Source organism: Gracilinanus agilis, chromosome 2 (assembly GCF_016433145.1).
Source record: "Gracilinanus agilis isolate LMUSP501 chromosome 2, AgileGrace, whole genome shotgun sequence".
In the NCBI taxonomy this organism is placed as follows: Eukaryota; Metazoa; Chordata; class Mammalia; order Didelphimorphia; family Didelphidae; genus Gracilinanus; species Gracilinanus agilis.
The window spans coordinates 163,756,274-163,774,813 of NC_058131.1; positions in this window are offsets into that span (position 1 = coordinate 163,756,274).

Here is an 18,540-nt window from a genome sequence, read left to right on the forward strand (position 1 = left end):
TTAACAAACAATTTTCCAATATCTACTATATACATAGGCAGTTAGCTAGCACAGTGGACAGAACACCAGGTCTGAAGTCAGAAAGGTCCATCTCCCCCTGTTCAAATGTGGCCTCAGACACTTCCTAGCTGGGTGACCCTAAGCAAGTCACTTAATCCTGTTTGCCTCAGTTTCCTCATCTATAAAATGACCTGGAGAAGAAAATGGCAAACCACTCCAGTATCTTTGCCAAGAAAACCCCAAATGGGATCATGAAGAGAAAGACACAACTAAAATGACTTCACAGCAACAAGGGTATGACTCTGTGTTCCAAGACCCTGAAGATAAAAAGTAGAAACAAAATATCTTATTCTGAATTGAGTTGAAGTGCAGCCCCCTGGTGTCAGGAAAGTAATATTACACAAAATTAGGATTTGAGTTGAACTGGGGAAAAACAAACTGGCTTCCACTTGTGATTTCTAGAACACTAATTTGTCTTCTTTCTCATTTGAGAAACCGTTGAAAATAAAAAGCCCACCCTATTGGATACATACACATGGTTACAAGCACATATGGTGACAGGAAGACTAAAGAAGCAAGGAGAAGAGTCCACCTGAAAAGAGCAGAGGCCAACTGGAAGAAAGAGCAAGATAGCAGATTTTTTTTTTTTCTGGACATTCTAAAACAGGAATATTATATAAAAATGGGGGGGGGGGGCGGGAATTTTAAGGCATTTCTTAAGCACTCACTTCTGTTCCAAGCATTGTGCTATGTTCTAGGGACACACATAAAAAAGAAAGGAAAACCCCTTTTCACAAAGAACTTACATTCTAATAGGGGAAACCTCTTTGGATGAAGGAGAGTACAGGGGGACTAGGTTGACTCATCCATTAGAAAATAAGAAGCTTAAGAGCAGGAACTGTCTTGATCTACTATCTATATTCCTAGAAGCTAGCAAATTCCTTACACATAACATTTATTTATTTATATGAATATTCATTCATTCATTCATTCATTCCTAGAAGCTACTCCTCCCTTAATACAATCCAAGATCATACTAGCTTGTTTTGGCTGCCATATTACACTACCTCATATTGAGATTGCAGTCACTTAAAGCATCAAGATCTTTTTCAGCCAAATTGCTATCTAACCAGTCTTTCTCTCTTTGATACTTGTAATGTTGATTTTTTTGTAACCAAAGGCAAGCTTTTACATCTATCAGTACTGAATGTCATCTTATTAGATTCAGCCCAATATTCTAGACTGGATTTTGAATCTGCCATCTACTCTGTTAGCTATTCCCCACCCAGAGTTGCATCAGCTACAAACGTGAAGGGCATATTATCCATCCTTTAGACAAGTCACAGATAAAGACCATTCGTTAACAATTACTCATTGAGTCTGGTCATCCAACTTGTTATAAATCCAGCTGATATTAGTGTCTAATCCGGAGGCTCTCATTTGGGGACTCCTAGGAGTCCCTGAGAGTTTTTTGGAAGGTCTCTGGAGTACAAATTATTTTTAAAATTTTGATCTAATCCACATCTCTCCATCTTCTCCACAAGAACAGCATAAAACACTATTAAAAAACTTCCCTAAAATCTAGATAAACCTATGTCCACAATATTCCCCTCTTTTGTTTGTTTAGTAATTGTGCCAAAAAAAGGAAATGAGGTTAGTTATAATGAAGCTGTGCTGTGTCCTTGAAACCATTTCCTCTCCTAAATGTTCAATGTTGTATGGCCCACATCAAATTGCTTACAACATCTCCTAGAAGGGAGAGGCAAATGAATGAGGGAGATGATTTGGATTTTGTAATTTTGGAAAAACATGGTGAAAATTAATGTTACATATAATTGGGGAAATAGAATATATTTGAATTAAAAAAAAAAAAGAATGTTCAATTTTTTTAAAGATACTCTGTCTGTCCTCAGTCAGGCTGAAAGTAAAGGGTCTAGTCATGTTCTCAATCCCACTACTGATTGGCATGGGAACTTTGACCTGCTCAGTACTTCTGACCTAGACTGGTTTACCCTTCTTTAGTCAACCTAGCAGTCGCACAGCTCCCAGGTAATAACCATACTGACACAGAACTTAGTGTAGTATAATCAGCATAATCCACTATAGTGCCACCACACTTACCCATTCTAGAATTTTCCAAGGAATCAAAGTTTAGTTCACCATCTTATGCTTGTAGACTCTATTCCCTTTCTTGCTTGATAATCAGTACAAAATCTACCCTTCTCCAGTCTTATTGTACCTCTCCTACTTTCCATGATCTTTCACATATCACTGAGAGAAGCTCAGAAATCATATTTGCTAGTCTTTTCCAGACCTGGAAAGAATTCATCTGGGCTGACTAACTTGAGTTCGTCAAGGGCAATTGAATGCTCTCTTATTATCTTTTAACATACTTAGGTATCAACTCTCAATTAGTTATTTTTGTTCTATTTCCAAAATAAAACTCATTTTCCTTTGCAGAGAAGACTGTAACAAAGAAAGAACTGAGCACAACTATTCTCTTTATTGTCAGCTATTACTGTGCCATTTCCTCCAAGTACAAGTCCTATTCCTTCTCCAATTCTTTTTCTCCCAGGATAGTAGGACTCATTTTATGTAAACAGTTCTAAGAGATTTTGCATAAGTTAAAAGTTACACATAAGAGCCAATCCCATTATTTAATAAGTATTTTTACATGAACCTACCTAGGCACTTTATGACTTATTTTAGGCTAACCAGAGCTATCAGCATCACTACTCCTATACTTTGGGACCATAATTAATAATTAAATAGTATTAATGAAACAAAAACAAGCACTGCTCTGATGCAGACACAATTTGTTACAAGCAAGAACTTGGGACAAAGACTGATGCAGGAACTATTGTTTGGCATAGAACAATGTAATGACTCACACTAATGCTTCTCAAGAGTCAAAATGAGAAAGAATGAGCATTAATGGATGAATTGGTGAAAAACTTTACACTATTTGGGGAAATGGTGCAGATTTTGTGTGTAATTAAACTTTTTTATTTCATGTATTTTTCTGCCTTTATTTTTTTTGATTGCCAATCACATATACCTTAATTCTTGTGTGTTGAGTTGAAAAGTAACTTTCCAAGTCTAGATTTCATACATCAAATAAGTCACTTAAGCTTTTTAGCTCTAAGTATCCTCATTTGGAAAAGGACTTTGTTGAACTAGATGCCCACTTGAGCTCCAGACAGGTCTTCCTATGAATGTGGTTGGGATTTTACAGCATTGGAAAAAGCAATTATTAGATCTTTTTTTGAGAGTGCATAACTGCCAGTTGTATAAATCAACCTAAATAAAGGTATTAATCTCAGCAAAGGTAACTCTAAAAAACAAACAAAATGCTGAAGCAAATATATTTTCCAAGGTTTCTGAGTCCAAATAACCTAAGGTTAGAGTCATAGGGAAAAACAGACTCTGTTAACTTGTATTTAGAGCACCTGGGATCAAATCTCAGCTTAGCTTCTTACTTACTATCTATGTAGCCTTTAGCCAGTCATTTCATTGTCCTTGAACCTGCTACTCTTTTGACCTGGAATTACAATCTGGATAGTATCTAGGACTAGGAATTGCAAATGAAATTTTCTCAAATTTCTCACATTTTCACAAATTTATCCTCCCTAAATTCAATCTCTGACTTCACTTATCTAACCTCCTCCTCTTCCCAGGTCCCTTAAATGATTTTCTTCTCATTTGGCTCAAGTCCTTCTTCCTTTTCCAACAACCTTCTCCCAAGAAAACTTAATTTCTTAAATTCAGAATACTGACTATGTTACCTTTTCCTTGATAACCAGTTATAGTAAGATACAAACTGCACAGAGCTGTAAGAATCAAGACAACTTGGTCCTAGCTCTACTTGGTTAGCTTTGTTTCCTTAGAAAATCCATTTTCCTTCTTTTCACTCTAAAATCATATGGTTCTATATACTATCAAGTCTATATAGAATGCCTATTAACTGATCAGCTTATGACATATGGTAAGTGTTTAATCAATATTTATTGCCTTCCTTCCTTTCTTCTTCTGTTGGTAGAACTGGGAACTAATCCCATCATTCTGGAGAACAATTTGGAATTATACCTAGAGAGTTATAAACCTTCTTAGATCCAGCAAAACCATTGTCTCTTTCGGAGTAACATTTCACATTCTGAATCACATCGTGGTTTAAAATTTAAGTCAATAAAGTAACAATTTCAGACAAGAAGATGGCAAAAATATTCCCAAACATTAACCTGATGCCCTGAGAGCCTGTCAAGATCCAAACACAGCCCTCCCCACAAACAGGCACACTTTTATAACAGAGATGTCCAATGGTTGAAATGCTTTTAGCATAGCACTAATAAGTATTTCTTTCTCCCTCAATCTATCACACACACACACACACACACACACACACACACACACACACCCCAATCTTTCATTTCATCACTAGCTACTTTTTTCTACATTGTCACTGAGAGTTTTACAGTTTCTAGCATCTCTTCTGATCACTACTACCCCTGCTAAGATTCACCACTCTCTCTTCTCTGCTAATCTTTCCTGCCACACATTTTAATATAGAATAACAGGTGTTTTGTAGACAAAGCCAGAGAAACAACAATCTTTCCTTCTGACCAGCTAACTAACCAACAATGAATCTGTTATCATGGAGAAGATAATAAAGATGAAGAAATTCAGAGAAGCACGGGAGACTTACATAAGCAGAACCAGTTAAACTATATATATATATGTATATATATATATACATATATATATGTATATGTATATATATAAATTATAACATTATTGGAATTTAATTTAAGTTGAATGTCATGTAATTATAATGTCCAGTCCTGACCCCAAAGAAGAGATGAAATAATGCCCCTCTCTCCATTCAGTCCTAGAGGCGAGAGCCTATGGGTGTGAAACATTACATATACTGCCAGGGTCCACTAGTGTTGCTTAGTTTTTTGGAGACATTTCTGTTCCCTGCTTTTATAATTTTTGTATTCTTTTGTAATATTTTGTATTGTATTACCAATATAATATTTGTACTGGTAAGGGAGAAAGTGAAACATATATATGAAAACAAAGATATCAATTTTTTAATTTAAAAAAAAACAATGTTGTAAAAGGAGCAGGAATCAAATCAAAAAGGTTAGGGAATAAGGCCAAAGAACTCCCCCTTCTGATCACTGTCCTTAAGACATACAAAAAAAAGGACTGAATCATGCAGGATACAAGGAATCTGCTCACTGAAGATATTTTTGTCTTGTGCAGCCTTTTAAGTACACAGTTAGAAGTACAAACACCACAACCAAATTATGTGATGTACACCAAGCTTTTTAAAAATAGTGCCAGTTTTGTGGTGTGTGTGTATGTGTGTGTGAGAGAGAGATGGACAGAGAGATGGAAGAAGGAGAGAGGGGAAAAGTAAAGAGGAAAGAGAGTGAGGAGAGAAACAGTAAAGAAAGAGTAGGAAAGGGGAGGGGGGGCAAGAGAGAAAGTAGGGAGGAAGGAAGAAGAGAGGGAGAAGGAAGAGAAGGAAAAAAAGCAGAGAAAAGGGAAAAGAAAGGGTTAGAGGGACAGAGTCAGAAATGAGAGAAAGGAAGGAGGAGGAAGAAAGGAAAGGAGGGGAAAAGGGAGAGAGACTGACTTCCATGGGATAATATCTCCACCTGGTGTCATTTTTTTGTATATTACTGTTAAATAATTTTTAGGGTATATATGGCATTTTTATCCATTACTGACACAAATGAAGATGCCATCTTAGTATTGGTGGGGGAAGCCAAATGAGATTAATTTAATGGCCAGAGGTTACTCATCCCTGTTTCCAAATTCTAGAACTTATTTAATTTAGACCCTAAACTTCTTAACATGTTTAAAAAGAAAAAAAAAAAAAAACAGAAGAGCTTGATGTGATGATGAACTTTTTAAAGTTCATTAAAATCAAGCATAATTCCAGATTACTCTCCAAAATGGCTCAATCAGTTCATTCATAGTTCCACCAACAGTGTATTAGTGTCCTCATTTTTCCACATCCCCTCCAACATGTCATGCTGCCCTTTTATCATTGTAGCCAATCTGATAGATAAGAGATGATATCTCAGAGCTGTTTTGATTTCTCTAATCAACAATGACTTGCAGCATTTTCCCCAGTTATATACAGCTTTGATTTATTCATCCATAAACTCTCTGTTCATATCCTTTGAACATTTATCAATTGGGGAATGGTTCATATTCTTATAAATTTGGCAAAATTCTCTATATATTTTAGATATGAGACTTCTATCTGAGACACTGTCTATAAAAATTATTCCCAACTTATTATTTTCCTTCTAATATTGGCTACATCATTTTATTTATACAAAAAACACCTTTCAATTTAATGTATTCAGAATGATTCATTTTGCATCTCTCAATGCTATCTCTTATTGATTCATAAATTATTCTCCTATCTATAAATCTGATAGGTAATATATTCCTAGTTTTTCTAATTTGTTTATAACTCCCTTTATGCTTAAGTGATTTATCATTTTTGATCTTGTCTTGGTAAACAGTATAAGATATTGGTCTATATCTAATTTCTGCCACCAAAATATTTTTACCAAATAGTGAATTCTTATTACCAAAAATTTGGATCTTTACCTTTTTCAAAGAGAAGATTATTACAATCTTTTTTTTTAATCCTTACCTTCCATCTTAGAATTTCTAATGGGCTAGGAGAGGTAGAGTTACCTGGGTATTTTAATGGAACAAATGAATAAAAATAAATTATATGAGTAAATTAAAATGCAATAAATTTCATATTTTTTTTAAGTATAAGAAATGAGATTATACAGGAATTTAAGTTCTGGGCTAACCAAAAACTCCTTAGCCCAGTATTTAAATCCCTCCACAATCTTCTTCCACATACTTTTTTTTTAAACCCTTAACTTCTGTGTATTGGCTCTTAGGTGGAAGAGTGGTAAGGGTGGGCAATGGGGGTCAAGTGACTTGTCCAGGGTCATACAGCTGGGAAGTGTCTGAGGCCGGATTTGAACCTAGGACCTCCCGTCTCTAGGCCTGACTCTCAATCCACTGAGCTACCCAGCTGCCCCCTTCCACATACTTTTAAAATATTACTTCCAATAACTTTTTCCTTGACTCTCTATTCTAGTCAAATTCTTCTGATAGTTGTTCCCCATAGTATTCTAGGTCCCATCTAGATGTCTAAAATATACTTCCTACTTTCCTTCAATTTGTGAAATCTTGCTTCAGACACATACTAGCTGGTAGCCCAGTACAAATCCTTTACCCCAATCTGAGATTCCTTATCTGTATAACAGAGATAATCTCAGCACTCACCTCCCAGGGTTATTGTGAGGAAATGTGTAAAGTGCTTTGTAAAACAAAATAGGATATAAATATTAATTATTAAGGCCATTATAAGTCCCAGCTTCCTTCAAGGCATAACTTTGGTGTCACCTTCTTAAAGAAGGTCTTTAAAGAGGGTCCCATCAGTTATTAGCACTTTCTTTTTCTCAGATGTGTTGTTGTTTAATGATGTCTTCCTGATCCCTTCTGGGGTTTTCTTGGCAAAGATTCTGGAGTGGTTTGCCATTTTCCTATACAGAAACTGAGACCAACAAGGTGAAGTGGCTTGCCCAGGATCACACGGCTAATAAGTATCTGAGGTCAGTTTTGAATTCAGGAATATGAGCCTTCCAGACTCCTGGCTGAGTACTCTATCTACTCTGCCCTCTTCAAATAAAACTGGACTATTGCAACATTCTCAAATTAGTCACCTTGCTTCAAATCTCTTTCCTCTCCAACCCATCCTCCACATACCTGACGAACTGATTTTCCTAAAGTTCAGGTCTAAAACTGTCACTACCCTATTCAATAATCTTCCATAACTCCTCTGTTTGACTTAAAACTCTTCACAACCTGACCCCGACTTGGCTTCTTAGCCTTCTGACCCTAATATAATTATTCCCCTTCCTTTTACAGTCCAACCAAGCCAACCTTCTTGCTATTTCTCACCTTTGATACTCAACATTCCCCAACCTTAACTTTGTGCCGGCTGCTCCTGGGCAGAGAATGCAATTTCTCCTTACCTCTGCCTCTTAGAATCCTTATTTTTCTTCAAAATTCAATTCAAGCATTGTCATCTACATGAAGTCTTTCCTAGTCCCTCCGACCTTCATTATCTCCTTACTAAAAATACTTTGTATATATTTTCTATATACTTATGTAGGTATATATTATAGCCTGCAACAGAATTCAAGTACCTTGAGGACAGGCACTACCTCATTTTTGTCTTCATATCTCCAGCACCTAGTGCAGAGGCTGGCCCCATGGTGGGTGCTTAATAAATGTTTAACGATGGACTAGAGATGTACAGTAGATGTTTGTCCATGGAACACTTCATGGATCTGCTACTATTATCTCTATGGGTGGGGGTTCCACGAATGCAGATGGCAGCCCTTTTATAATTAACTTTACACATGATCTTTGAAAGCTGCCATGATTTTGTGATGGCAAAGAACTGGAAACTGAAGGATGCCCATCAATTGGGGAATGGCTGAAGAAGCTGTGGTATATGATTGTAACGGAATATTATTGTTCCACAAGAAATGACAAACAAGATGATCACACAAAACTTGGAAAGATTTCTAAGAAGTGATGCATAGTGAAGTGAGCAGAACCAGGAGAAGGTTGTACACAGAAACAATAGTGTATGATGATCAACTGTGATTGACTTCACTATTATCAGCAATGCAAAGATCCAGGACAATGCCAAAGGACTCGTGACAAAAAAAGGTCATGAACTGCCATGAAAGGACTGATGGAGTGTGGATCAAATGGAAGCAATAATTCTTCATTTAATTTCCTCCAAGAATTTTTCTCTAGTGAAAGCAATATGTGTCTTCTAACACAACATGATGAACATAGAATATGCATTAGATTTTAATGCATTACAACCTATAACCTAATATCTGTCATTTTTGAGGGGAAAAAGATGGGAAGAAGGGAAAGAGCATGGCTCATACAATTTCAGAAAATGACTGTTGAAAAATCAACAAGTAATTAAGAAAAAAATATTTTTTAAGTGCTGTAGCCAAAAAATTAGATAGCCTGAAGCCAATTTGGTGACAAGCCTCTCCAAATTAAAGCTGTTCTTTGGACAACAAACATACTGGGTATGCATTCAAAGCCTTTACTGGCACGGGAGGGCCTGCTAGAGAGTTTGAGCTTGGCTGGTGAAGCCTGTGAGTGCCTGGAGTCACTCCATGCCTTGATGAGGCATCAAAGGGGTGCTTTATGGAGGTTAATTAAATACCTCCCAGAAAAACTCTTTAAAGACCTTCATTCATGAGTAACTGAAAAGAGAAACGGACAAAACTTTATTCAAGGAAAAACTGACCAGACTGTTAATTTCCCCAGTGGAAGAAAAATTGTCTTAAATGGAGACAAGTAAATTAGATGACTAAGCCCACATTTACTGCCATAATCAAAGCTGTGCAAAGCCCTTCCCCTCGCCACCTCCCCAAAATTTTTTAACTTAATTAAATCAAATTAAGAATCTATGCTTTCAGAAATCATGATTAAAAATCTTCAAGGAGACTTAATTAAGTCTGTCAGTCCTCAAAGACATCAGTTTAATAACCAAAGTAGACCATTTTTTCATAAGATCTCAGAGAATTCAGGACTTTCCATCTAGATAAGAGAAGCAGCAAATAGGAGGAGAAAGAACACTTAACTTAAAACCAGAAAATATGGTTTTGAGTCCAGCTATATTTACCCACAGCTAGTCCTTTTACTAATGAAATGAAAATGTTGGTAGAACAAGATAGAGAGAACATTAGGAAATATAAAATAGATAACTTTGATTACATTAAATTAAAAAGGGTTTGCACAAACCAACCAATGCAACCAAGAATAGAAGGTAAACAACTGGAAAAAAATTAAAGCAAGGGTCTCTGATAATGGCATCATTTCTCAGATATATAGAAAGTTGAGTCAAATTTATAAAAATACAAAGCATTCTCCATTTGAGAAGTGGTCAAAAGATATGGACAGGTAATTTTCAGATAAAATTAAAACTATCTCTAGTCATATGAAAAATGCACCAAATTACTATTAGTTAGAAACATGCAAATTTAAACAACTTAGAAATAGCACCTCACACTTATTAGATTGGTGAATATGACCATAAAGGATAATGATTAATGTTGGAGGGGGACATGGAAACATTGGAACACACTAATTCACTGCTGGTGGAGTTATGAACTCATATAAAACTATTCTGGAGAGTAATAAGGCTATAAAACTGTGCATACCCTTTGACCCAGCAATATCACTACTAGGTCTATATCCAAAGGACATGAAAGATTGGCGGGGGGGAGGGGGGATCTACTTGTACAAAAATATTTACAGCAGCTCTTTTTGTGGTGGCAAAGAATTGGAAATTGAAGGGATGTTCATCAATTGGGGAAATGGATTAACAAGTTTGGGTATATGATTATAATGGAATACTATTATGCCAGAAGAAATTACAAACAAGATGATCACAAAGAAAAACCTGGAAAGACTTAAAATAAGTGATGAAAAGTGAAGTGAGGAGAACTAGGAAAACACTGTACACAGTAACAGCAATGAAGTACAATAATCAGCTGTGAATGACTTAACTATTATCAAAAAGGCAAGGATCCAGGACAATTACAAGGCACTCATGATGAAAAAGGATATCTACTGCTATAGAAGGAAGATATCAAGTCTGAATGCAGACTGAAGCACATTATTCTTCACTTAATTTCCTTCATGAAATTTTTCTCTAGTATAAGCAATATATCTTCTTTCACAACATGAACATGGAAATATATATTGTATAATAACCTATGTACAATCTATATCATATTACCATTTTTGTAGGGAAGGCAGAGGGTTGGGAGGGAGGGAGAGAACATGGATCACAAAATGTGAGAAAACAGTTATTAAAAATTGTACCCACATGTAACCTAGGAAAAAAATTTTTAAGAAAAAAGAAAGGGCTAATCTAAATTATCTCTAAGGGCCTTCTAATTCAAAAGGTCTTTGATTCAATGGATAAAAAGATAAGAGATCACATACTCTGGAAACTCATCAGCAGTGACATTTAAAAATATTACTCAAGGAGTCTTGGTTTTGCCAATTGATCCATAATACAAAAAAACAAATTAAGAACCATTACTTTATTTTTTTAAAACCCTTACCTTCCATCATAGAATTAATACCATGTATTATTTCTAAGGCAGAAGAGTGGTAAAGTCTAGGCAATGGGAATTAAGTGACTTGCCCAGAGTCACAGAGAAAGGAAGTGTATGAGGCCAGATTTGAACTAACACCTCCCATTTCTAGGCTTAGCTCTCAATCCATTGAGCCACCTAGCTACCCTCAAGGACCCCTACTATATAAGGAGAAATCAGCATTGTGCAAATAATAGTAGGAAACAGAAAAAAAGATATGAAATACAGTGCCTCCATTAACATGAAGTTAGGGTGATACTAGCCATCAAATTTCCTTCTTTCCATCTATAATTCATTTCCCTCCTTTGAGAAAATTAGAAAGGATAGCATTAGTTTTGTCCATTTTAAGTCCAAAATGTGATTTTGTCCATTTTGTTTTCAAGGAGCATTCAAGCTAATTAGGACAAGATTCATACAGTCAAAACAATTATTTAATAATACAAGACAGCACACAATCCAAGTGTTAAATTGGATGGTCCTCTACAAAAATCCTCTCTCATACCAAGAAAACATCTCTGGGTTCTTTTCTTTTACTTGGAAGCTCTTGAATTTGGCTATTATATTCCTGGGGGTTGTCTTTTCAGGGTTTAGTGTAGAGGGTGATCTATGGATCCTTTCAATGTCTATATTGTCCTCTTGTTGTAGAATTTCTGGGCAGTTTTGCTGAATAATTTCTTTTAGCATGGAGTCCAAATTTCTATTAATTTCTGCTATTTCGGAAGACCAATGATTCTCAAATTGTCTGTTCTAGACCTGTTTTCTTGATCTGTCAATTTCTCAGTGAAATATTTCATGTTTCCTTCTATTTTATCAATCTTTTGACTTTGCTTTATTTGTTCTTGTTGTCTTCAGAGATCATTGGCTTCTACTTGCCCAATTCTGGTCTTTAGAGATTGGTTTTCTATTATAATCTTATGATTTTCCTTTTCGGTTTGGTCTACCCTGTTTTCCAGCTGTTTAATTTTGGTTTCCCATTTGCTTACTATTTCATTTGATTTGGGGGCATCTTTCTCCAATTGGGAGTTTCTGTCTTTTAACCTGTTAATTTCCTTTTGAGCTATTTCCCACTTCTCTCGCCAAATCTCTTCCATCTTTCTCATGATCTCAGATTTGAACTCTCCAAGAGCTTGTGACCAATTTTCATTTTTTGGGGAAGGTTTGGATATGATTACTTGTTTGTTCTCTGCTGTCTGCTCTGTTGTCTGGATTTTTTCTGTGTAAAAGTTGTCAAGTGTTAAAGATTTCTTCTTCATTTTCTCTTTTGAGGTTCTTGTGACTGGCTTGCTATTGTTATTATTTCTTTCTCAGTCAGAAGTCTGGGTGAGGCAGACAGGCTCTCTGCCTATGGAGCTGTGGAGCATTTTTCGCCTGAGTCACTGCGCTGTGCACCCTCTCAGCTTTATCCTCACACCCAGGGTCTGTCTGTGCTCTTTAGGCTCCTGAGGTCTCAAGTCAAGTTGTTCTCAGGGTCAAGCCTCCTGGTGGTCCCCTTGCTTGTTCCTCTGTCCGAAGCCCCTTTAACAGTCTCAGGGCACTGCTTCCATAGTCATGCACCCCTCTGCACTGGGTCCCTACCCAAGGTCTGCAACTGTGCTCAGAGTCCACATCAGCACCTGCGTCCATGCCTGCATTCAAAGTCCACACGTTCTTTAGCCTCTTGGAGTCTTAAGTCTTGCTGCTCTCAGGAGCAGGCCCTGGTGATCTCAGGTAGCTGCCAAGGACTTAATGGATGCCCCAAACTTGCTCTAACTCTTGTGTGCTGGCTTTGGCTCTGTAGGTGGTGTTGGGGGGGAGGAGGTTGCTCAGTTCGCATTTTAGTGAGAACTATTTCACCCCTTTATAGCAATGAAATGCCCCAATCCGACGTACCTCCAATGCTGTGCCCTGTTGTGGGGTCCCTTCGTTCATCTGGATTTGTTTTTATGTCCTCTTGAGGAGACCTTTCTGTGTGGGTTAGGAGAGGTTAAGCAGCTGTTTTTTACTCTGCTGCCATCTTAATAACCTGGAAGTCTGGGTTCTTGAAGAACTTGGGCAGATATTAACCACCTAGAAAGACTTTAAGTATGGACTGGGCAATTAATTGTATCCCTTTTGCCTGAGGACCAACCTAGCAAAATTTCTGGAAGTTGTCAACAAAGTGATAAAATTTTGACCATAGTAACCTTCAAAGACCATCAAGTAAGTTAAAGATGTGGCAATCTGTCATAAACCATGTTAATAATAATAGCTGGCATTTACATAATGCTTTAAGGTTTGCAAATACTTTACAAACATTATCTCATTTTATCCCCCTAACAATTTTGGGAGGTCATTGCTATTAATAAACCCAATTTACAAATGATGAACTGAGGCAGAGAATCATTGAAAGAAAGAGCAAGATATGTCTAAGTGCAGATGTTAGAACTTCTGGAATTCTTTTAAAGCTAGCTTTCTCCATACACAATTCTAAACTCTTTTCTGCTCATATACCTGACTACCAAGGTCTTTGGGTGTTTTTTCCATCAGAAAAATAACAATACTGAAGGTCCTCTCCCCCTCCAGAGAAAGAACTGGTGGAGTTTGAATGGAGATCAAAACATGCTATTTTTCATTTAATTATACTTGTTTATGTTTTTATTTGGAAGTTTTGGTGTATTCTCTCACAATGTGACCAATATGAAAATATGTTTTGCATGCTCATGATGTATAACCTAAATCAAATTGCTTACATCTCAGGTAGGGGAGAAGGAATGTAAGGAAGAGAGGGAGAAAATTTGGATCTCATAATTTCAGAAAACATGCTAAAAATTGATAATTAGGGAAAAATAGATTTTTTTTAAAGGGAAGCAACATTAAGCATAGTGATTCATGCCTATAATCCTAGCCTAGATGCTGAGGCTGGCAGATTTCTTGGGCTCAGGGGTTCTGAGCTGCAGTTGGCTATATAAACCAGGTGCCTGTAATTAAGTTTAACATCAATAGTAGGGAGCACCAAGAGGAACAGCCCCCCAAGGCTGCCTTAAAGGAGGGAAGAACCAGCATAGAACATATCAAATCTGTGCTGACCAGTCATTTGTTGGGGGCTGTGAGTAGTCCCCAGATGTCTAGCCTACATGGAACAGGGAGACCCCATGAAAAGGAAAGAGAAGAAGGCAGGAGACAAAAGATGTTAAAGAAGAAAAGTGGCCTAGTGGATGTAAGCACCCAGCATGAGCACTGGGAAGGCCACCTACATGTACCAGCTGAGTAGCCCTAGATAAGTCACTTGATCTCCAGGGGTTCCTGGCCACACTAAGTCTCTAGGTCATAAATATTTCATAACAATTTGCATTAGCAGAGAGACTGGGAATTCTCTACAACAATAAAATTATAACCAGCCCCACCCTGCAAATGTGCTCTGATTCACATTTCTAAGAGAGAAAGCATTATAAGATTTCAAATGGCAGCTCCAAATGCCCTTTGAATCATAAGTAGTAGCACACTATCAGAATGCTAGCAAAGAAATACTTGCAAAAGAAATGGGTCCTTGGGGCAGCTGGGTAGCTCAGTGGAGTGAGAGTCAGGCCTAGAGACAGGAGGTCCTAGGTTCAAACCCAGCCTCAGACACTTCCCAGCTGTGTGACCCTGGGCAAGTCACTTGACCCCCATTGCCCACCCTTACCAATCTTCCACCTATGAGACAATACACCGAAGTACAAGGGTTTAAAAAAAAAAAAAGAAATGGGTCCAGAGAGAACGTGACTGGTCTAATTACCCTACTTTACTGTAGTAAAATAACTTGTCAAAATCTTTAAAATGAGTTTATTTTGCACATAAACAGCCTTCTCCCAAAGGCAGCATTTAAGGCATCTCACACAATCCCAAATTGAGAATTGGAAGGGACCTTAAAGGTCACTGAGTCCATCACCCCCATTCTGCAGATGAGAAACTGATGCCCAGAAAAATTTAAGGAACTTATTCAGAGTCACACAGCAACTAAGGGTCTGAGGAAAAATCTGAATTCAATGCTTCCTGACCCAAATCTAGGGCTTTATCCACACACCATGCTGCTTCATATATAATAAGAGCTTTAAAAAAAATAAAAAACCTCTTACCTTCAGTCTTGGAGTCAATTTGACTCCAAGGCAGAAGAATGGTAAGGGTAGGCAATGGGGGTTAAGTGACTTGCCCAGGGTCACACAGCTAGGAAGTTTCTCAGGCCAGATTTGAACCTAGGACCTCCCGTCTTTAGGCCTGACTCTCAATCCACTGAGTCACCCAGCTGCCCCTAATAAGACCTTTTTTAAAGAAAAAAATTCATAAAGGTGAGTGACTGAGAAACAGTATAGTCATTTGTTCTAGGACAGTGATGGGCAAACTATGGCCCCGCGGGCCAGATGCAGCCCCCTGAAAAGTTCTGTCCCGAAGTGTGACATTATTCCTAATTTGACAAATACAATGAGTAGAATGCAATACAATGAAACTTCAAAAGAGTTGCCTTAGAAACAGACTGACAGATGAGCATTTCCTTTCCTTTGGCCCCCTCTTGACATCCCTAAGAAGAGGGCCTCCTCTGCTTAAAGCTCTCCAACAAAGGGGAAATCACAAAACAGACATCTGATTTGAGAACAAACTAACTGTTTTTCAACCTGAAATGAGATTGCTTCAACCTATCCCTACTAGCCTAGTTCTTCCCTCTTTGGCTCAAAATGAGTCTTAGTCCCTTTTCCACACAACAATACTTCAATCCCTGAGGTCCACTGTGGTCCCCAGCCCTGAGGCAAAACCACTCCCAGCCCCTCAGGTTGTCTTCCCAGGATCTGCAGTCTCTGTCTCCCCCACCACCATTCTGGCCAACCTCCTCCGCATCTGCTGCACTTTAGGAGTGTCCATCCTCAACATGGCAGCGGGACTCAACAGAGGCTCCAGCTCTGGTCTGGCTGACCAAAGGAGGGCAGAAGTGTGGACTGGTCTCTTCCCCTGGACCCTGTCTCCCTCCAGAACGCAGCGGCAGACACGACTCGCTTCGTTGGTGACTCAGGATACAGCAACAGTAAACTAAAAAATCAGGGCATCTTCACACAACCTGCCATCCCCATCCTCTCCCAACGTGGTTAGTTGGGTGGCATTTGGTTTGGTTTGGTTTTAAACCCAAGTAAGGGACTCTATATTTAACCCTATTCAATTCTGTTTGTGATTTTATTTTGTCTCATCATTCCATTCAATAAGGTTTTATTTACTTTGCTATGTTACTGTTGAGAATACAAATATAAAGAATAAAAAAAAAAAAGATAGCAAGGTGGCTCAGTGAATTGAGAGTCAGACCTAGAGATGGGAGAGATGCATTCAAATCTGACCTCAGACACCTCCTAGCTGTGTGACCCTGAGCAAGTCACCTAAACCCAACGGCCTAGCCCTTAATGCTCTTCTATCTTAGAACAGATACTAAGACAGAAGGGAGAGGTGTAAAAAAACTAAAAGCTAAACATGGAATTTTTTGTTTTTTTGTTTTTTAATCCCAGAGGCAACAGGGACCAGCTGGAGCTTATCAGGTAGGGGAGTGACATAATTAGATCCGTATTTAAGGAAAGTCTCTTTTTACAGCTGAGTGGAAAGAAAAGCTAGTATCCAGAAATAAAAAGTGATCAATCATGTCCAGTGCTGCAGAAAGGCCAACAAGTTTGAGAATTCAGAAAAAAGGCCATGAAGGTTTGGCAATTAAAAGATTGTTGCTTGCAGAGAGCAGTTTTAGTTGAGTACTAAGATCAGAAGCCAGATTGCTAAGAGCTGAATTGTGACGGAAAGGAAGAAGAAGCCATGAATGTAAATGATTTTTTTAGGAGTTTGCTGCAGTGAGGGGCCAAGTTTAGATCAAAAAACAAATTTGTAGTGGACCCAGATGGATCAGTTCCTCCATCTCGATTTAGCTCCTGTAAGTAGGAGTAAAGGCAAATGGTGAAAGGAATCCAGGGTTGGGGTGATGAGGCACAAGCGGCAGGACAAAGGACAGAGCTTGGGCCTGCCTATCCTGTGGGTGGATAAGGCGGAATAGAAGAGAAGGCACAGGGGAGAGCGAGGTGGCTCAGTGGATTGAGAGCCAGGGGTCTCAGACAATTCCTAGCCGTGTGACCCTGGACAAGTCACTTAGCCCCCATTGCCTAGCCCTTTCTGCTCTTCCATCTTGGAACCATCTTGATTGAAGGTAAGCATCAAAAAAAAAGGACAAGAGGCATGGCTTAGAGGAAATGGAATAACAGAGGTTAGTGCACTGGAAGATGGATCAGCAGGCAGGCTGGAGTCTCAGTATAAGGACAGGAACAGAGGAGGAGAGAAGGGAGTCAAGTTCCTTCCTTGAGAAAGCAGGAAGAATGACCTGAAGGCTGGGAGGAAAAGGGCCAGCATGAGCTGACCTAAGTAGAAAGCTACTGATCACCTTGCTGAGCTAGTTATTCAGACAGACTAAGAAGCCTCTCGGGATACTGACTTCATATTTCTTTGATGTGCTCATATAATGCAATGTGAGAAAACACTCGTTAGCCACTAATAGTTTCTTTGCAAAAAGTGAAATGTTTTTACCAAGCAAAAGGGCCAGAATCACTTGCAATATTAAGGTAATGAGCATTACTGCATTACTTTTCTCTGCTAATGAACAGCAGAGTAAATATGTCAAACGCAAAAATAAAATGTGAGAAAAGATTTTCCCATCATTCCACACTTAAATAGAGAGATCTTCCTTCAATCAGACACACCCTCACTGGGGCCTGCCCCTGGTGGTCTATGATGAGGGATTTTTATTATAGATGAGAAGATCAGTCCAGCGCGACTGCACAAGCCTGTAAGGGGGGTGGGGGGGAAGGATGCAGTACAAAGCTGGTGAATCACTTGAGCTCAGGAGTCCTGAGCTGCAGTAGGGTTAAAGCCAATAGCATCTCAGTGCTAACTACAGCATCCACATCGTAAGCCCTTGGGAGCAGAGGACCATCAGGCTGACTGAGAAGAGGCAAACCTTCACCAGAAAAAGAAGCACTTACAATTTCTGGGCCAGTCAATATTGAGCCTGGCTGCACTTATGGTGAAAGGAAGGAATGGGAAAGGGTAGGAAGAGAGGGAGGAAGGGAGAAAGGAAGGAAGGAAGGGAGGGAGAGAGAGGAAAAAAGGGAGGGAGGGAGGGAGGGAGGGAGGGAAAGAAAGGAGGGAGGGAGAGAAGGAGGGATGGAGGGAGGAAGGAAGGAAGGAGGAAGGGAGGGAGAGAGAAGAAAGAAGAAAGAAAGAAAGAAAGAAAGAAAGAAAGAAAGAAAGAAAGAAAGAAAGAAAGAAAGAAAGAAAG